The sequence below is a fragment of the Leucopleurus acutus genome, assembly GCF_964270905.1.
Source record: "Leucopleurus acutus genome assembly, chromosome: 18".
Lineage (NCBI taxonomy): Eukaryota > Metazoa > Chordata > Mammalia > Artiodactyla > Delphinidae > Leucopleurus > Leucopleurus acutus.
The window spans coordinates 46,473,764-46,496,077 of NC_139160.1; the positions used below are offsets into that span (position 1 = coordinate 46,473,764).

The 22,314-nt window shown below is 37.2% G+C and overlaps 1 protein-coding gene and 1 pseudogene across 3 annotated transcripts in view; both read left to right on the forward strand.

Moving 5' to 3' along the window:
- PIBF1 (progesterone immunomodulatory binding factor 1) overlaps positions 1–22,314 on the forward strand; it is a 219,319-nt gene that overhangs the window by 95,112 nt on the left and 101,893 nt on the right. The gene's annotated exons all lie outside the window — the stretch shown is intronic.
- LOC309974928 (rab GDP dissociation inhibitor beta-like) lies at positions 502–3,635 on the forward strand (annotated as a pseudogene). Its single transcript has 3 exons — positions 502–546; positions 1,937–2,828; positions 3,168–3,635. The product of its transcript is annotated as a rab GDP dissociation inhibitor beta-like (transcript).

Consider the following 22,314-nt stretch of genomic DNA (forward strand, 5'->3'; position numbering starts at 1 on the left):
ATCCAGAGTCATAGGTGGTCAGTCATTATGCATATGAATTGAATCACAGAGTGTGTGTGTGTGTGTGTGTGTGTGTGTGTTTGTACAGCTTTCTTTATAGGCTGCTGCTCTGTTGCTGAGGGGGAAATTTTCATAGATTTACATTTGGTAAATATATCCACGTCCAAAAAAAGATGTGTAAAATATTGGAATGCCAGCTGACTAAATCAACTCATAAAAACTTCAGTTAAAAGTAAGATATTTTCCACGATTATTTTAAAATATGATGTTTACTGGAAGGAAAGTCCAGAGAATTACCACAGTTGAAGTGTGAGTGTATTTCTCCCACTTGTAAATGAGCTCTTATTTCCTACAGTGTATATTCTGGTCCACAATGAGTCATTTTCAACATGTTTCAATTTAACTCCTAATACATTTTTAAACTTGGCAGGCATATTTAGATGAACGTTACTTCCAGTTTTAGAGACTGCTTCTAAATTATACTTCAGTACTGCAGTCATTATGAAAAGTTCTTTCAGTAAAAAGGAAACAGGATTGATTGGAAGTGTATGTTTTGAGGAATAAAAAAATGGTTGCCATGAATAAAAATCAGATAGTTAAGCTTTTAAAAATTTTGTTACTACATAAACCCTCTTAATATTATATTAAAAAGTTGTAGTATAAGGTTCTTTTTATTGATAGAAGATACTTAAGAAAAAATAAGATTTATTCTAGATAATAAAGTTAATATTTATTGATCTCTTACTATGCCTAGCACTTTCGTGTGTTAACTTTTTTAATACCCATATAATAGGTAGTAGTTTAGTTTCTATAAACCATTCAGGCTTTTTTTCTATTATAGTGCATGGAGCCTAATACACTTCTGGACATATAACTGGTGCTACATGAATGTTTGTAAAAGCTAATACTTTATAGAGAATTTTACATATTGCCAACTCTTAATAAGTATTTAATAATTACCTTTTATAAATTTATGCAATCCTGTAAATCTTACGAATCTTCTGGCAGATTTCAGTTGACCAAGCTGTCCATTGTTAACGATTTTAATATCTTAATTTTTATCATAATGATGTTTACACTGTGCCTTACTCTTTTTAACACTTTATTTTGTATTTAATTTAATTTATTGTTTTTGGCTGCGTTGGGTCTTCGTTGCTGCGCGCGGGCTTTCTCTAGTTGTGGTGGGCAGGGGCTACTCTTCGTTGCAGTGCATGGACTTCTCATTGCGGTGGCTTCTTGTTGTGGAGCACGGCCTCTAGGCACATGGGCTTCAGTAGTTGCAGCACACGGGCTCAGTAGTTGCGGCACGTGGGCTCAGTAGTTGTGGCACACAGGCTTAGTTGCTCCGCGGCATATGGGATCTTCCCAGACCAGGGATCGAACCCATGTCCCCTGCATTGGCAGGGAGATTCTTAACCACTGCACCACCAGGGAAGTCCGTAACACTTTAAAGATTCCCAAAAGTTTAGAGTTGGGAAAAACTTAGAGGTTATTGAAAACAGTCCACCCATTTAGCAGATGAGGAAACAAAATCCAAAGAGGTTATCTGACTTGTCCTGAGTTACACTTACTAGGAGCAGGGCTAGAAGTAGATACACGTTCTCTTTGTTCCCATCCAAGTTGTTCGTTCTGCCACACAATTGTGTCCTTCCATCAGTAAACAGTAAACAGCATATGAAGCACAATATGTATGATGTTAAACAACATCAATAGGTACATCTTTTGCTCTCCAGTATGCATATTAAAAACAACAGGCTCTTCTCTTCCCGTCTGAGGTGGCAGCTGGCTCCCTCTTCACCAGCTCCGTTTTCCCTCTGCTCCTGCTTCACTTTTCCCTCGGGCTGGCCCAGCCTGAGCGCTCCGCCCGCCTCCTCAGGGTGGTCGCCTAGCCCCCGACCCCTGGAGTGCTACACCTTCTCCTTTCTCTGGGCTTCAGTCTGCACCCAGCCCCTCCGTGAATGAGGAGTACATGATCATGCTGGGCACCGGCCTGATGGAATGTATCCTGTCAGGTATAATGTCAGTGAATGGAAAGAAAGTTCTTCACATGGATAGAAACCCATATTAGGGAGGAGAGAGTGCATCATCTGTAACACCACTGGAAGATTTATACAAAAGATTTAAAATACCCGGAGCACCACCGGCATCAATGGGGAGAGGAAGAGACTGGAATGTTGACTTCATTCCCAAGTTCCTTATGGCAAATGGTCAGCTGGTTAAGATGCTGCTTTTTACACAGGTCATTCGCTATCTGGATTTCCAAGTGACTGAAGGGAGCTTTGTTTGTAAAGGAGGAAAGATCTACAAGGCTCCTTCCACTGAAGCAGAAGCTCTGGCATCTAGCCTAATGGGGCGTTTGAAAAACGTCGATTCAGAAAATTCCTGGTGTATGTTGCCAACTTTGATGGGAACTATCCTAGAACTTTTGAGGGCGTTGATCCTAGGAAGATGGCAATGAGAGAGGTGTATAAGAAATCTGACTTGGGCCAAGATGTTATAGGTTTTACTGGTCATGCGCTGGCACTTTACAGAACTGATGACTGTTTATATCAACCATGTGGTGAAACCATTAACAGGATTAAACTTTACAGTGAGTCTTTGGCAAGATATGGCAAAAGCCCATACCTTCATCCACTCTACAGCCTTGGGTAACTGCCACAGGATTTTCACAGCTAAGTGCTATTTACGGAGGTACATACGTGCTGAATAAACCAATTGAAGAAATCATTATGCAAAATGGAAAAGTGATTGGTGTAAAATCTGAAGGAGAGATTGCTCGCTGTAAGAAGCTCACCTGTGATCCCAGCTACTCCATCATCTTTGATCGAGTAGAGAAAGCGGGCCAGAGACTTCCCTGGTGGTCCAGTGGTCAAGAATTCACCTTCCAATACAGGGGATGCGAGTTCGATCCCTGGTCGGGGAACTAGGATCCCACATGATGTGGGGCAACTAAGCCTGCGCGCCGCAACTACTGAGCCTGAGCCTACGCTCTCTGGAGCCCGAACGCCACAACTAGAGAACCCGAGCACCACAATTACTGAGCCCATGTGCCACAACTAGAGAGAAGCCCATGCACTGCAGCAAAGGATCCTGCATGCCACAAAGAAGATCCCGCGTGCCACAGCTAAGACCCAACACAGCCAAATAAATAACTATTAAAAAAAAAGAAAAGAAAATTGGGCCAGGTGATCAGAGTCATCTGGATTCTCAGCCACCCCATCAAGAACACCAACAACGCCAGCTCCTGCCAGATCATTATTCCACAGAACGAAGTCAACCAGAAGTCAGATATCTATGTCTGCATGACCTCCTCCGCACACAATGTGGCAGCACAGGGCAGGTACATTGCCATCGCTAGCACAACAGTGGAGACCAAGGAACCCGAGAAAGAAATCAGACCAGCTCTGGAGCTCTTGGAACCAACTGAACAGAAATTCGTTAGCATCAGTGACTTCGTTGTACCAAAAGATTTGGGAACAGAGAGCCAGATCTTTATAACCCGTACATATGATGCAACAACTCACTTTGAGATGACCTGTGATGACATTAAGGGCATCTATAAGAGGATGATGGGATCTGAGTTTGACTTTGAGGAAATGAAGCAGAAGAAAAATGACATGTGTGGGGAAGACTGACAGTAGTACATGTTGCCAACTAATTAGGACATACTTAAAATTTGGCAAATGATGCATATTGTATGAAATCAATATTGTAAGGCCTGCTTTTGTAATCAAAACTGAGAGATTGCAGAGCACCATACCAGTAAATATTCCTCCCCTTTCTAATATCATGTATTAACTTGTTTTCATGGAGTGACTCTTCAGAATTGGCAGGTTCCCACATTTTGTTCAATTTAACCGATACCAGCTTATTTTTTCTAGTGAAGAATCAGTTTTAAAACGTCATACTGATAAAGAGAACTTGATATAGTATTTGTATCTTTTAATCAGTGTAACCTTTACAGTTATGAGCTTCTGCTGCTCAAGAGCTGGGTCAGTACAGTTTGCGTGCCATCTGTCCTCTGGGCATTAAGGAGATTCAGAATCGAATGTTCCATAATCAGGGATAGCATCCCTCATTCCTCCCCACCCCTTTTCATTTACATCACGTGTTATAACAGTGCCTAGGCAGCACAGCCACAAGCTTGGTTTATGTGGGCCTCCAATTCTAACCAAACTCCAGACTTTGAGAGTCATTTTGGAGGAAGCCTCTGTGCAGTGTTTTAACCTAATAAAATTGATGAGAGCAGAGGGAAGAGAAACCTATCATAAAGCAGGTAAATGTAGAGCTTCTTTTGTGTCCCAGGTGTGACTTCTTCAATGGACCAAACTGCAACGCAGTATTTATTTGACAGAGCCTCTGCTTCAACGATGTCTGTCTCACAGTGGCTCCGAATGATTTCTGTACTGCAAAATGAAGCCGAACTCTGGAAACCAAAACAAAACAACAACAAAATTCACAATGATACTATATTAATTTCCTGTGGTTGCCATAATAAATTACCACAAACTTGGTGACTTAAAACAACAGAAATTTATTCTCTCATAGTCTGGACGCCAGAAGTCTGAAACCAAGGTGTCTGTAGGGCCATGCTCCCTCCACAAGCTCTAGGGGCAATCTGTTCTTTGCTTCTTCTGTCTTCTGGGGCTCCAGGCATTCCTTGCTTTCCTTGGCTTATGGCCACATCACCTCCAGTCTCTGCCCCCGTCTTCACGTCACCTTCTCCCATGTATGTGTTTTATAAGGATATATGTGATTGCATTCAGGACCCACCCAAATAACCCAGGACAGGCTCTTCTTCTCAAGATATTTAATTTAATCACATCTGCAAAAAACCTTTTTCCGTGTAAGGTAATATTTACAGGTCCTAGGGATTAGAACATGGACATATATTTTGGGGAGGGACCACCATTCAACCCACTCCATATGCCTTTTAAGTCATTTGAATTAGTATTTATTCAGATCCTCCAATCGGAATATGATTTTATTTTTAAGTTATCCAACCAGAACTTTTTAAGGTATCAGCGAATTTTAGGAGTTATTAAAATTCTATAAAGTTAGATTATCTTTTCAACCTACTAACTTGACATTTAGCAAATTACTTGCTGTTGAGCAAATGGCACCTTAAAGATTCTAGACTCTGTACCATATGATGTTGTGGCATATTTATTATGAATTAAAAGACATCCTACATGACTTTTAGTAACATTTTTTAAGAACATCATGGCAATGACATTAAGGGTTAAAGAAATAGAGTTGGACGTTTTCAACAGAAACAGTGTAAAAATCTAGCTTTAAGCTAAGCTATATTAACTTCGTTTAGACCGTATAATTGCTTTCTTCTATATAGCGATTGAATTTTGCTTTACTCTATTTAAGATTCAGTAAGTAAGATCTTGAATGCTTTAATAATATAATGACTTTCACGTTTTATTTTTGTTCTACTTATTTTTTTCAGTCAGCAAACTTTTAGCCCTTCCTGGTTTTAACAAATGTTATGTGTAACCTGTTTATTTCTATGGCATATGCCAGATATGTGATCATTTAGTTTCTCCTTCTGTAGAAATCATTGTTACTAGATATGAAGAAATTCCAGAAATCATTGTTACCAGATGTGAGAATATTCTCAATTCCTTTTATCCATTAAAGTGTCTTACTTGTAAATGAAAGAAGAAAACGTAACTGATATTTTACATAATTCTGTGCATCACAAAACTAAATGATATTTATTATACAGTTTTAAGTTCTCAGTAAATGTTAACTATTATTATTTGTTCTCATCATCCAGTTAGTTGACTTTTAAAGTTCAGTTGTGTCTGTTCTCTATTCAGTACGATAAAGATAAAGGGTTAGGAGCAGTCTCTGACACAATCTAGTAAAACTATTTCATGCAGATGGATAACTGGACTTGTTACACGGCTCTCTGAAGAAGGGGATCCCTTTCCTCAACTTAGTTTATTTTAATTATTAGTAATTTACTGTTGGGATTTCCCTTGCATTGTTGTGAGTTTTAAAATATATATCCATGTATTTTTTAAATGGATTTTTTAGCTTAAAGGCAATGTGTTTTTATTTTACAAATGAAAAGTCTAATCTGTATATTTGTTAAAAGTAGGAAATGAGTTAATGGGTCTTCAAACAGTGAAACTTAACTGACATCCACATACTATTATTAGAATTCAGATGTTTCCTCCTAATTCACTGGGACCCCAAATATGAACTTCTATTAGCTAGAATATTCATAGATACTCCAAATGTGATGATGCCTACCATTTCTAAAATTCCTTTTGTCCAAAATCACAGATGGAAAATGCCCAAAAGAATGCATCTCCCAGCCTCCAGGCAAGGGTGCACCCAGATCATTCTAGTCAGATAGACTGTCCATATGTAAACCTGTAAAGGAACTCATATACCTGTAAATGACAATGAAATGTTAGCTTTGAAATTGTTTTTTAAAGTAGTTTACAGGAAAATCAAGGTATGGTTAATAGCCTGTCATTTATGAGAATGGAATGTTCTGTATGTTGCTACCACAGGACATGTCTGTTCTTACTCACTTCTCAACTTTTGCCATTGGTTAAACTGTGCATTGATCCAGAAATAAGTCAACATGTTTAAATGGGAAATGTGTTATTAAATTCAATCATTTGTATATAGTAAACATTTTTTTTTGGACCCCAAATAGCACTTGTAAAATATAAATCAGGTTGTTTAACTGAAGTGCTGGTCTCTAATTTTTGAAAATTAAAACTATGAACTGAATGCTTCTAAAGGAAAACAATTTTTTAGCCAGTTTTCCATGTTGCTAGCTACTCTACATTTATATGTGTTATCCATTATAGTAAATAATGCCTCTTTTCATTATAGAAACCACCCCTTGCCCACCGCTATCAATAGCTCCCTTAGATATTAAGCATTACACTTATAAGAAATTGTAAGCTCTAACAACCTTTCTGCAGGCTTATGTACCAGTTCTCATCCCACAAATTTTAAGCACTACATTTACAAATTAAGGTATACTAAGACATAGCTAAAGTTTATGACTTCTTAAACCATACATATGTCTTTGATGATAGAGAGCACTAGAGAAATGTTGAACTAATGGCTCAAACTTTTTATAAGCTTTCAATAGAAAGAACAGCAATAGTAATTCTTGGGGTTCGTTTGAATAGAACTATGAAAAAGGTATCTAACTTTTTGCTTTTTATGAATTTTATTTATAAAAATTATGATAGGGCTTCCCTGGTGGTGCAGTGGTTGAGAAGTCCGCCTGCCGAAGCAGGGGACACGGGTTCGTGCCCCGGTCCGGGAGGATCCCACATGCCGCGGAGCGGCTGGGCCCGTGAGCCATGGCCACTGAGCCTGCGTGTCCAGAGCCTGTGCTCCGCAACGGGAGAGGCCACAACAGTGAGAGGCCCGCGTACCGCAAAAAAAAAAATATGATATAATTTTATAAACACTTCTAAGAATTTTTAGTTGCCAATACTATCTGATAGGTGTTACAAATTTATACCTACATAATTGTACCTAAAGTAAAATTCCATACAGCTAAACTCATTTTCCTTGACCATTTTAAAATAGAACCTAATGGAAATTAATTGCCGTGACTGCCTCTTCCCTGTGAGAATTTGAGTATCCATTGCACAATTCTATGAAATGTTCTCTGCCTCCCTCGTTTCTTTAATATGCGGATGAACTTAAGGCTTCCTTCCTGTCAATTCCAAATGTTTAACACTGCTTGCCTTATTTCCTTTTATTTTAAATGGGAGCCAACATCATGAACTCCGTACTTTACAATGAACCTCAGAAAGCAGAAGAGAAACATATCTCTCCCCATAGTTTCAGAGGAGAGTGTGGAGAAAAATACGTTATGCTGTGCTCAGATTTCTCTTTGGTGGAGTGTGAACTATGATAACAGTAATAGGAAGGTAAAATCTCTCTCTGAATTTTTCTTATGCTGGGCTAGAAAGTATTCAACTCAATATTCATTGAACCTTTGTGCATAACACTGTAGAAGAAAAAAAACTTAAAATATGATTTTTGTTTCCAAAGAGCAGAAAGAATAAATGTATATATATATTTATATTTTAAAGCAAAATGTTCTCTATCTTAAGGAGTCAATACTGGTCTATGAATGTCCCTATCTATTTAAAGGAGTATCGGGAATGACCTTTTAGAGGAGGTGGTCTATGAAACAAGCATCTGAAGTATGAATTGTGATATGCATATCTGAGAGAAGGGCAGTCCCAAAACTTTATAAACCTTCCTAAATGTAGGAGAAAAAAAAAAGAGTAAAGGATTGTCAGGAAACAACAGATAATTCAGTCAACTGATTTGGAGTGTACAGTTAGGTAGAGAATATAAATAATTTCATATTCTGGTAGGCCTGAAATGTCAGAATAAAGAGCTTATATTTCTTCAGTGAGCAATGAGGGGTGTTGTGATAAAAATCATTTTAGAGAATTAACTTGGCAGTAATATATCTATATAGACATATTTTATATATATATATATTATATATACTTCTATATATATATATATTCAGAGTAATTCAAGATACCATGAATAGGAGCACCTGAAGCTCAGGTGACATGTAACCATGGCCTCAGCTGGTGTGATGGCATAGCGAATAGATGGGAAAATTGGTTTTAGAAATACAGCTGGGGGATGGTGACTTATGGAGATTTTTCTACCCTGCTCTCTACTCACCACACTCCCTTTCCTAGAGAAAAGAAATTTCTACTATGTTTGGATCCTATTCCAAGACATTGTTCGGGCCATGTTTCTAGTTGGGTAGTCTCTAGCAAAAAGGTCAAACTCATGAGGACAGCTTGCTCTTCCGCTTCCTCTTTTCCTGTGACTAGAAAAACAGGGTTGGAGATCACTTGCAATTTTCAGCCTTTGGCAGTATATATGCGCTGATGTATATAGTCTTCAGAAGCTAGCCCGTGTTAAGATGGGACTGGGGCTTAATGGCCTCTCTTAAACCTATCTCATTCTCCATCCACATCTACCAGAGACCTCTGAATTGGGGTTTTCACTATGAGCCCAGCAAATAACAGTCATAATTTTATTTCCCATTTGCTCCTGGCCTCTTTGCACCTGTCTTTTTCAAGAACATCATGCTGAGGGTGCATTAATGCATTTAATGGAGCATTAAATATTTCTTGGATTTCCCCAAATATTCTCTGATAGTACCCAATCCCACTATTTTCACAAGCAAGTGGATCCTACGGTCTGCACACGTTAGAGGCAATATAATTTATGTTTCAGATTACTGTTTCTGGACGTAGATTGCCTAGCTTATGATACTGGCTCTATTGTTACTGGGTGCATGCTTTAGGAAAGATATTTAACCTCTGTGTCTCAGTTTCCTCATCTATAAAATGAAGACAGTAATAGTAACTTAACTCATAGAATTGTTGTGAAGACTAAATTAGTGTTTGGCATAGAGTTTGTCACATAATCAACATTAAACAGTAGCTATCGTGGTTATTAAGGACTCAGTAACTGACTAGATTTGAAAGTATGTTTGGGGCAGTTATCAGTGATTCCTACAAAAGTTTGGATAGTGGAGTTGACAATGATTTCATTCAGAAATAAGACTTTCTGAAAGCAGAGGTGATTCATGGATGAATGAAGGTTATGATATTGATTTAGGACTTGTACCTGAAGTTCTAACACACCATTGACATAATAAAAATATGGTAAATAAATGGGACTAAGGAACTCAAGCCTGGGAGAAAGGTCAGGCCTATAAGATAAAAATTTTGGACACGTCAACATTGCTGAAACTTGTACTAAGAACTGTGAAGTTTGGGAAGAGATTTAATAAGTGCTAAATACTTTCTGTGGGTTAGATACTGTGCCAAATGCTTTGAGAGTTTTTTTCCTTCCTTGATTAATTTTTTTCTCAATTTCTGTTATTTCTCACAAATGCTAATCTTTTTAAGTGAGGAAATTAAGGCTGAAGGAGGTTGTTTTCTTAAAATGTCATAGCTGAAATCTACAAGCAAGCAATTAAACTAATGTAACTTTAGCAAGATTACAGAATACAGGGTCATCATGAAAAAGGTCAATTGTATTTCTGTATACTAGCAATAGGCAGTTGAAATTTTTGAAAATTAAAAGTTTTTTAATACTATCTGTAATAGCATCAAAAATACTAAGTATTTAAGGATTAAATTAACAAAATATGAAGCAAGTACACAACACTGAAAACTAGTAAATATTGCTGAGAAAAAGTAAGGTAGACCTAAATAAGTAGAGAGACACATCACGTTCATAGATTGGAACACTGAATATTGGTAAAGTGTCAGTTGTCACCAAAGTGAATAGATTCAGTGCAATCATGATGAAAAACTCAGCAGGTATTTTGTAGAAAATGAGAAAGTAACCTAAAATTTATATGGAAATGTACAGGACCCAGAATATCCAAATTTTTTTTTTTTTTTTTTTTTTTTTTTTGTGGTACGCGGGCCTCTCACTGTTGTGGCCTCTCCCGTTGCGGAGGACAGGCTCCAGACGCGCAGGCTCAGCAGCCATGGCTCACGGGCCCAGCCGCTCCACGGCATGTGGGATCTTCCCGGACCGGGGCACGAACCCATGTCCCCTGCATCGGCAGGCAGACTCTCAACCACTGCGCCACAGGGAAGCCCTATCCAAAATAATTTTTAAGAGATGAAAGTACCAGGATAATTCAATAAGGAATTACATAGTCTTTTCAACAACATGCTAGAATGTTTTGATATCCATACGCAAAAATACTACACCTCAACCCTTACCTCAAACAAAATATAAAAATTAATTTATAATCATTCATAGATCTAAATATAAGAACAAAAACTAGAAAAAAAACATAAGAGAAAAATCTTATTAACCTTGGGTTTATCAAAGAGTACATAAATAGGACACAGAGTGAAGCATGAAGAAAACACTTGTTAAATTGGACTTCCTCAAAAAAGAAATTTTTGCGCTTCTGATAAAAAAGGAAAAGGCAAGACACAGACTTGGGGAAAATATTTGCCAAAAATGTATCTAATAAAGGACTTGTATCCAGAATGCTTACAACTTAAGATAAGCATTCCAATTAAAAAAAAAAAGGCGGGGTGGGGGGGGCAGTGTCCAAGGTTTGAATAGACATTTCATGAAAGAAAAAATGCAAATAACCAATAAGCAAAAGAAGAGATGCTCAACATCATCTGTCATCAGGAAAATGAAAACGAAAACCACAATTAAATACCATGACAACCAGAATTCTACAGTCTAGAATGGCTAGGTTTTAAAACACTATTGTTACCAGATGTTGACAAGACTGTGGATTAGCTGGAGTATCCATACATTGCTGGTACAAATGCAGAACGGTACAGTCACTTTGGAAAACAGTTTGGCAGTTTTTTATAAAGTTAAATATTAACTTACTATGTGATTCAGCAGTCCTGCTTCTGGTTATTTACCCAAGAGAAATAAAAACATGTGTCCACACAGGACCTGTCTGTAAATGTTTATAGCAGCCTTATCATAATGGTCCAAAACTGAAAACAACCCAAATACTCATCAGATAGTGAATGAATGAACAAATTTTGGTATATTCATACTGTGTAAAACTACTCAGCAAGAAAAAGAAACCAACTACTCAACATACAATAACATGGGTGAATCTTTTAAAACGCATTATGTTGAATGAAAGAAGGCAGTTACAAAAGGCTACATACTGTTTGATTTCATTTTTGTGACAGTCTAGAAAAGACAAAACTAATGACAGATGGTCAGTCACCAAGAGCCAGAGGTAGCTAGGTTAAAAATATTGACTTCAAAGTAGCACAGAGAATTTGGGGGTTTGATGGAAATGTTCTGTATCATGGTCGTGGCCATGGTTATATGACTATAAACATTTGTTGAAACTCATAGACTTATATGCTCAAAACTGGTGAACCTTATGTATGTAAATTACATCCCAATAAAGCTGGGTTTCTTTGAGTGATTAAAAAAGGTATAGCCAATGGGTGGTTGTGCCAGTATTCAAATTTATTTCTCTACTTTATGGCCGGGGTGGGAGCGTCAGACAAAAAATAATTGAAAGTTGGGAAGCAGAAGAAACCTTTGCTGGATAGATAACTGATCTTAGTAAAGAGGAAGTCGTCAAAGGAGAGTGAAGAGGGCTCTGAATGTCTTAATAAAAGACAGCAATTTTTGGAACACCCAGTGCAGAGAATATAATAGTCTAATAGATATGAATAAGTTTATTCCAAGCAGCAGTAAGAGCCAGGTCATGGACTTGGTTAGCATGTTGTCAGTAATGTTCCAGAGCTTCTAATCAGAGGTTGACAATTCAAATCAGAGCCAAACCAAATCTAGCCTGCCATCTGTTTTAGCACAGCCTGCAAGCTAAAAATGGTTTTTATGTTCTTTAATTATTAGAAAAAAATCAGAATATGTCATGACATTTGAAAATTATGAAATTCAAATGTTAGTGTCCATAAATAAAGTGTTATTGGAACACAGTACACACATTCGCTTATGGATCATCTATGCCTCCTTTCATGCTACAACTGCACAAAGCCTAAAATTTTTGCTTCTGGACCTTTACAGAAGAAGTTTGCTGATTCCTCATCTAAAGCATTTATGTCAGCTTTTCAGGAGCTTCCACAAGTAGCAGTGGTCATTATCCACCTCCTTCTCTGTGGCCATTCCCAGGTCTGAGTAGGCGGGTCACCGTTTGTGGACTGCTTCCTGGATATCAGCATGCTTTTCCCAGTGCATCTCTTTAGCTGGGCAAATGAAAAATTATTTGACTTTGAAGACATAGTTCTGTGTCTTGGTAAGGATAACATTCTACTAACTGAAAAAAAAAAATCAAGTTCTATGCTTCCAAAATTTCTATATTTCAAGTAATTAGAACATCCTATGGTTCATATGAAACATGATGAGACATGTAGGCCAGATTGAAAAATGGAACTGCTTGGCCAGGAAAGCATGTAAGGTCACCTATCGTTTTACCCATGGCAGCCCTTTTTTTAAAAATTTTTATAAAAAGTGTCTGGCAATCTTGAGTATTTAATTTCATTCAATAAATACTTAGTGTTTACTGTACCAGCAGTTTTAAGCATTTTACTAATATTAGTTCATTTAATCCTCATAACATGATGATATTACTATAATTATTCACATTTTATAGCTATGGAAACTGAGACATAGGTAGAAAGGGGAAGGTGTGGACCCACACAGTCTGGCTTTAGAATCCTTGCTTGATTTAGTTATATGTAAATATTTAAAATTACATTATGTAAAAGAATGCTTCAGTCTCATTACATGAATCTTCAATATCACTTGAGGCACTTTTTTAATTAAAACAATTAAAATAGTTTTCCAAAACAAGTCATCTTCACTGCTTTTTTTTTTTATACAGCAGGTTCTTATTAGTCATCAATTTTATACACATCAGTGTATACATGTCAATCCCAATTCATCCCACCACCACCCCCACCACCCTGCTGCTTTCCCCCCTTGGTGTCCATACGTTTGTTCCCTACATCTGTGTCTCTATCTCTGCCCTGCAGACTGGCTCATTGTACCATTTTTCTAAGTTCCACATATATGCGATAATATACGATATTTGTTTTTCTCTTTCTGACTTACTTCACTCTGTATGACAGAATCTAGATCCATTCAGGTCTCTACAAATGACCCAATTTCATTCCTTTTTATGACAAATATTCCATTGTATATATGTACCACATCTTCTTTATCCATTTGTCTGTCGATGGGCATTTAGGTTGCTTCTGTGACCTGGCTATTGTAAATAGTGCTGCAATGAACATTGAGGTGCATGTGTCTTTCTGACTTATGGTTTTCTCTGGGTATATGCCCGGTACTGGGATTGCTGGGTCATATGGTAATTCTATTTTTAGTTTTTTAAGAAACCTCCGTACTGTTCTCCATAGTGGCTGTATCAATTTACATTCCCACCAACAGTGCAAGAGGATTCCCTTTTCTCCATACCGCCTCCAGCATTTGTTGTTTGTAGATTTTCTGATGATGCCCATTCTCACTGGTGTGAGGTGATACCTCATTGTAGTTTTGATTTGCATTTCTCTAATAATTAGAGATGTTGAGCAGCTTTTCATGTGCTTCTTGGCCATCTGTATGTCTTCTTTGGAGAAATGTGTATTTAGGTCTTCTGTCCATTTTTGGATTGGGTTGTTTGTTTTTTTAATATGGAGCTTCATGAGCTGTTTATATATTTTTGAGATTAATCCTTTGTCCGTTGATTCGTTTGCAAATATTTTCTCCCATTCTGAGGGCTGTCTTTTCGTCTTGTTTGTAGTTTCCTTTGCTTTGCAGTCTTTTAAGTTTCATTAGGTCCCATTTGTTTATTTTTGTTTTTATTTCCATTACTCTAGGAGGTGGATCAAAAAAAATCTTGCTGTGATTTATGTCAGAGTTTCTTCCTATGTGTTCCTCTAAGAATTTTATAGTGTCCAGCCTTACATTTAGGTCTCTAATCCATTTTGAGTTTATTTTTGTGTATGGTGTTCGGGAGTGTTCTAATTTCATTCTTCTACATGTACCTGTTCAGTTTTCCCAGCACCACTTACTGAAGCTGCTGTCTTTTCTGCATTGTATATCCTTGCCTCCTTTGTCATAGATTAGTTGACCATAGGTTTGTGGGTTTATCTCTGGGCTTTCTATCCTGTTCCATTGATCTATGTTTCTGTTTTTGTGCCAGTACTGTATTGTCTTGATTACTGTAGCTTTGTAGTGTAGTCTGAAGTCAGGGAGTCTGATTCCTCCAGCTCGGTTTTTTTCCCTCAAGACTGCTTTGGCTATTTGGGGTCTTTTGTGTCTCCATACAAATTTTAATATTTTTTGTTCTAGTTCTGTAAAAAATGCCACTGGTAATTTGATAGGAATTGCATTCAATCTGTAGATTACTTTGAGTAGTATACACATTTTCCCAATGTTGATTCTTCCAATCCAAGAACATGGTATATCTCTCCATCTGTTTGTGTCATCTTTGATTTCTTTCATCAGTGTCTTATAGTTTTCTGAGTACAGGTCTTTTACCTGCTTAGGTAGATTTATTCCTAGGTATTTTATTCTTCTCATTGCAGTGGTGAATGGGATTGTTTCCTTAATTTCTCTTTCTGATCTTTCATTGTTAGTGTATAGGAATGCAAGAGATTTCTGTGCATTAATTTTTTTTTAATTTATTTTTGACTGCATGGAGTCTTTGTTGCTGTGTGCGGGCTTTCTCTAGTTGCGGTGAGCAGGGGCTACTCTTCATTGCAGTGCAGGGTCTTCTCATTGCAGTGGCTTCTCTTGTTGCAGAGCATGGGCTCTAGGCACACGGGCTTCAGTAGTTGTGGCTCAGGGGCTCTAGAACGCAGGTTCAGTAGTTGTGGCACACGGGCTTTGATACTCTGCGGCATATGGCATCTTCTTGGACCAGGGCTTGAACCCATGTCCTCTGCACTGGCAGGTGGATTCTTAACCATTGTGCCACCAGGGAAGCCCCGTGCATTAATTTTGTATCCTGCAACTTTACCAAATTCATTGATTAGCTCTAGTAGTTTTCTGGTGGCACCTTTAGGATTCTCTATGTATAGTATCATGTCATCTGCAAACAGTGACAGTTTTACTTCTTCTTTTGCAATTTGTATTCCTTTTATTTCTTTTTCTTCTCTGATTGCCATGGCTAGGACCTCCAAAACTATGTTGAATAATAGTGGTGACAGTGGACATCCTTGTCTTGTTTCTGATCTTAGAGGAAGTGGTTTCAGTTCTTCACCATTGAGAATGATGTTGGCTGTGGGTTTGTCATATATGGCCTTTATTATGTTGGGGTAGGTTCCCTCTGTGCCCACTTTCTGGAGGGTTTTTATCATAAATGGCATTGAATTTTGTCAAAAGCTTTTTCTGCATCTATTGAGATGATCATATGGTTTTTCTTCTTCAATTTGTTGATGTGGTGTATCACATTGATTGATTTGCATATATTGAAGAATCCTTGCATCCCTGGGATAAATCCCTCTTGATCATGGTGTATGATCCTTTTAATGTGTTGTTGGATTCTGTTTGCTAGTATTTTGTTGAGGGTTTTTGCATCTATATTCATCAGTGATATTGGTCTGTAATTTTCTTTTTTTTGTAGTATCTTTGTCTGGTTTTGGTAGCAGGGTGATGGTGGCCTCATAGAATGAGTTTGGGAGTGTTCCTTCCTCTGCAATTTTTTGGAAGAGTTTGAGAAGGATGGGTGTTAGCGCCTCTCTAAATGATTGATAGAATTCATCAGTGAAGCCATCTGGTCCTGGACTTTTGTTTGTTGGAAGATTTTTAATCACAGCGTCAATTTCGTTACTTGTGATTGGTCTGTCCATTTCTTGCAGGTAGTCCCTTTTATTAGCATAGAGTTGCTTGTAGTAGTCTCTTATGATGCTTTGTATTTCTGCAATGTCTGTTGTAACTCCTTTTTCATTTCTAATTTTATTGATTTGAGTACTCTCCCTCTTTTTCTTGATGAGACTGGCTAAAGGTTTATCTACTTTGTCTATCTTCTCAAAGAACCAGCTTTTAGTTTTATTGACCTTTGCTATTGTTTTCTTTGTTTCTATTTCACTTATTTCTGCTCTGATCTTTATTATTTCTTTCCTTCTGTTAACTTTGGGGTTTTTTTGTTTTTTTTTTCTAATGTTAGATTGTTTATTTGAGATTTTTCTTGTTTCTTGAGGTAGACTTGTATTGCTATAAACTTCCCTCTTAGAACTGCCTTTGCTGCATCCCATAGGCTTTGGATCATCCTGTTTTCATTGTCGTTTTTCTCTAGGTATTTTTTTGATTTCTTCAGTGATCTTTTGCTTATATAGTAACACATTGTTTAGCCTACACGTGTTTGTGTTTTTTACGGTTATTTCCCTGTAATTGATTTCTAATCTCATAGTGTTGTGGTAGGAAAAGATGCTTGATACGATTTCAGTTTTCCTAAATTTACTGAGGCTTGATTTTGTGATTCAAGATGTGGTCTATCCTGAAGAATGTTCTGTGTACACTTGAGACGAAAGTGTAATCTGCTGTTTTTGGATGGAATGTCCTATAAAAATCAATTAAATCTATTGGGCCTATTGTGTCATTTAAAGCTTGTGTTTCCTTATTAATTTTCTGTCTGGATGATCTGTCCATTGGTGCAAGTGAGGTGTTAAAGTTCCCCACTATTATTGAGTTACTGTCGATTTCCTCTTTTATAGCTGTTAGCAGTTGCCTTATGTATTGAGGTGCTCCTATGTTGGGTGCATATATATTTATAATTGTTATATCTTCTCCTTGGATTGATTCCTTGATCATTATGTAGTGTCCTTCCTTGTCTCTTGTAACATTCTTTATTTTCAAGTCTATTTTATCTGATATGAGTATTGCTACTCCAGCTTTCTTTTGATTTCCATTTGCATGGAATATCTTTTTCCATCCCCTCACTTTCAGTCTGTATATGTCCCTAGGTCTCAAGTGGGTCTCCTGTAGACAGCATATATATGGGTCTTCTTTTTGAATCCATTCAATGAGCCTGTGTCTTTTGGTTGGAGCATTTAATTCATTCACATTTAAGGTAATTATTGATATGTATGTTCCTGTTACCATTTTCTCAATTGTTATGGGTATATATTTTTTTCATATTTAGCACCATTTCATTAGAATACAAATGTCATACTGAGAACTAACATATCACTGATGAAAACATTTTAAATTACATTAGCATTGAAATTTAACCAATTTGTAAGTTTCAACATTAGTGACTATTAATCTCAATCAAAATAAATTTGTTTGATAGTGCCACTTAAGCAGGTCAATGATAGTGTTTTGGGTTTATTTGGTTTTTTTTTTTTTACATCTTTATTGGAGTATAATTGTTTTACAATGGTGTGTTAGTTTCTGCTTTATAACAAAGTGAATCAGTTATACATATACATATGTTCCCATATCTCTTCCCTCTTGCGTCTCCCACCCTCCCACCGTCCCTATCCCACCCCTCCAGGCGGTCACAAAGCACCAAGCTGATCTCCCGGTGCTTTGCAGCTGCTTCCCATTAGCTGTCTACCTTATGTTTGGTAGTGTATATATGTCCACGCCTCTCTCGCTTTTCCAGCTTACCCTTCCCCCTCCCCATATCCTCAAGTCCATTCTCTAGTAGGTCTGTGTCTTTATTCCTGTCTTACCCCTAGGTTCTTCATGACATTTTTTTTTCTTAAATTTCATATATATGTGTTAGCATATGGTATTTGTCTTTCTCTTTCTGACTTACTTCACTCTGTATGACAGACTCTAGGTCTATCCACCTCATTACAAAGAGCTCGATTTTGTTTCTTTTTATGGCTGAGTAATATTCCATTGTATATATGTGCCACATCTTCTTTATCCATTCATCCGATGATGGACACTTAGGTTGTTTCCATCTTCTGGCTATTGTAAATAGAGCTGCAATGAACATTTTGGTACATGACTCGTTTTGAATTATGGTTTTCTCAGGGTATATGCCCAGTAGTGGGATTGCTGGGTCATATGGTAGTTCTATTTGTAGTTTTTTAAGGAACCTCCATACTGTTCTCCATAGTGGCTGAACCAATTCACATTCCCACCAGCAGTGCAAGAGTGTTCCCTTTTCTCCACACCCTCTCCAGCATTTATTGTTTCTAGATTTTTTGATGATGGCCATTCTGACTGGTGTGAGATGATATCTCATTGTAGTTTTGATTTGCATTTCTCTAATGATTAATGATGTTGAGCTTTCTTTCATGTGTTTGTTGGCAGTCTGTATATCTTCTTTGGAGAAATGTCTATTTAGGTCTTCTGCCCATTTTTGGATTGGATTGTTTGTTTTTTTGTTATTGAGCTGCATGAGCTGCTTATAAATTTTGGAGATTAATCCTTTGTCAGTTGCTTCATTTGCAAATATTTTCTCCCATTCTGAGGGTTGTCTTTTGGTCTTGTTTATGGTTTCCTTTGCTGTGCAAAAGCTTTGCAGTTTCCTTAGGTCCCATTTGTTTATTTTTGTTGTTATTTCCATTTCTCTAGGAGGTGGGTCAAAAAGGATCTTGCTGTGATTTATGTCATACAGTGTTCTGCCTATGTTTTCCTCTAACAGTTTGACAGTTTCTGGCCTTACATTTAGGTCTTTAATCCATTTTGAGCTTATTTTTGTGTATGGTGTTAGGGAGTGATCTAATCTCATACTTTTACATGTACCTGTCCAGTTTTTCCAGCACCAATTATTGAAGAGGCTGTCCTATCTCCATTGTACATTTCTACCTCCTTTATCAAAGATAAGGTGACCATAGGTGCGTGGGTTTATCTCTGGGCTTTCTATCCTGTTCCATTGATCTATCTTTCTGTTTTTGTTCCAGTACCATACTGTCTTGATTACTGTAGCTTTGTAGTATAGTCTGAAGTCAGGGAGCCTGATTCCTCCAGCTCCGTTTTTCGTTCTTAAGATTGCTTTGGCTATCCGGGGTCTTTTGTGTTTACATACAAATTGTGAAATATTTTGTTCTAGTTCGGTGAAAAATGCCAGTGGTAGTTTCATAGGGATTGCATTGAATCTGTAGATTGCTTTAGGTAGTAGAGTCATTTTCCCAATGTTGATTCTTCCAATCCAAGAACATGGTATATCTCTCCATCTATTTGTATCATCTTTAATTTCTTTCATCAGTGTCTTATAATTTTCTGCATAGAGGTCTTTTGTCTCTTTAGGTAGGTTTATTCCTAGATATTTTATTCTTTTTGTTGCAATGGTAAATGGGAGTGTTTCCTTAATTTCACTTTCAGATTGTTCATCATTAATGTATAGGAATGCAAGAGATTTGTGTGCATTAATTTTGTATCCTGCTACTTTACCAAATTCTTTGATTAGCTCTAGTAGTTTTCTGGTAGCATCTTTAGGGTTCTTTATGTATAGTATCACGTCATCCGCAAACAGTGACAGCTTTACTTCTTCTTTTCCAATTTCGATTCCTTTTGTTTTCTTTTCTCCTCTGATGCTGTGGATAAAACTTCTCAAACTATGTTGAGTAAGAGTGGTGAGAGTGGGCAACCTTGTCTTGTTCCTGATCTTAGTGGAAATGGTTTCAGTTTTTCACCATTGAGGATGATGTTGGCTGTGGGTTTGTCATATATGGTCTTTATTATGTCGAGGAAAGTTCCCTCTATGCCTACTTTCTGCAGGGTTTTTATTATAAATGGGTGTTGAATTTTGTCAAAAGCTTTCTCTGCATCTATTGAGATGATCATATGGTTTTTCTCCTTCAATTTGTTAATATGGTTTATCACATTGATTGATTTGCATACATTGAAGAATCCTTGCATCCCTGGAATAAACCCCACTTGATCATGGTGTATGATCCTTTTAATGTGCTGTTGGATTCTGTTTGCTAGTCTTTTGTTGAGGATTTTTGCATCTATGTTCATCAGTGATATTGGCCTGTAGTTTTCTTTCTTTGTGACATCCTTGTCTGGTTTTGTTATCAGGGTGATGGTGGCCTCGTAGAATGAGTTTAGGCGTGTTCCTCCCTCTGCTATATTTTGGAAGAGTTTCAGAAGGGTAGGTGTTAGCTCTTCTCTAAATATTTGATAGAATTCTCCTGTGAAGCCATCTGGGCCTGGGCTTTTGTTTGTTGGAAGATTTTTAATCACAGTTTCAATTTCAGTGCTTGTGATTGGTCTGTTCATATTTTCTATTTCTTCCTGATTCATTCTTGGCAGGTTGTGCCTTTCTAAGAATTTGTCCATTTCTTCCAGATTGTCCATTTTGTTGGCATAGAGTTGCTTGCAGTAATCTCTCATGATCTTTTGTATTTCTGCAGTGTCAGTTGTTACTTCTCCTTTTTCATTTGTAATTCTATTGATTTGAGTCTTCTCCCTTTTTTTCTTGATGAGTCTGGCTAATGCTTTATCAATTTTGTTTATCTTCTCAAAGAACCAGCTTTTAGTTTTATTGATCCTTGCTATCATTTCCTTCATTTCTTTTTCATTTATTTCTGATCTGATTTTTATGATACCTTTCCTTCTGCTAACTTTGGGAGTTTTTTGTTCTTTCTCTAATCGCTTTAAGTGCAAGGTTAGATTGTTTATTCAAGATGTTTCCTGTTTCTTAAGGTAGGATTGTATTGCTATAAACTTCCCTCTTAGAACTGCTCTTGCTGCATCCCATAGGTTTTGGGTCATCGTGTCTCCATTGTCATTTGTTTCTAGGTAGTTTTTGATTTCCTTTTTGATTTCTTCAGTGATCACTTGGTTATTAAGTAGTGTATTGTTTAGCCTCCATGTGTTTGTACTTTTTACAGATCTTTTCCTGTAATTGGTATCTAGTCTCATAGTGTCATGGGCTGAAAAGATACTTGATACAATTTCAGTTTTCTTAAATTTACCAAGGCTTGATTTGTGACCAAGATATGATCTATCCCGGACAATGTTCCATGAGCACTTGAGAAAAATGTGTGTTCTTTTGTTTTTGGATGAAATGTCCTATAAATATCAATTAACTCCATCTCGTTTAATGTATCATTTAAAGCTTGTGTTTCCTTATTTATTTTCATTTTGGATGATCTGTCCATTGGTGAAAGTGGGGTATTAAAGTCCCCTACTATGAATGTGTTACTGTTGATTTCCCCTTTTATGACTGTTAGTATTTGCCTTATGTATTGAGGTACTCCTATGTTGGGTGCATAAATATTTACAATTGTTATATCTTCTTCTTGGATCGATCCCTTGATCATTATGTAGTGTCCTTCTTTGTCTCTTCTAGTAGTCTTTATTTTAAAGTCTATTTTGTCTGATATGAGACTTGCTACTCCAGCTTTCTTTTGGTTTCCATTTGCATGAAATATCTTTTTCCATCCCCTTACTTTCAGTCTGTATGTGTCTCTAGGTCTGAAGTGGGTCTCTTGTAGACAGCATATATATGGGTCTTGTTTTTCTATCCATTCAGCCAATCTTTGTCTTTTGGTGGGAGCATTTATTCCATTTACATTTAAGGTAATTATCGATATGTGTGTTCCTATTCCCATTTTCTTAATTGTTTTGGGTTCGTTATTCTAGGTCTTTTCCTTCTCTTGTGTTTCTTGTGTAGAGAAGTTCCTTTAGCATTTGTTGTAAAGCTGGTTTGGTGGTGCTGAACTCTCTCAGCTTTTGCTTGTCTGTAAAGGTTTTAATTTCTCCATCAAATCTGAATAAGATCCTTGCTGGGTACAGTAATCTTGGTTGCAGGTTTTTCTCCTTCATCACTTTAAATATGTCCTGCCAGTCCCTTCTGGCTTGCAGAGTTTCTGCTGA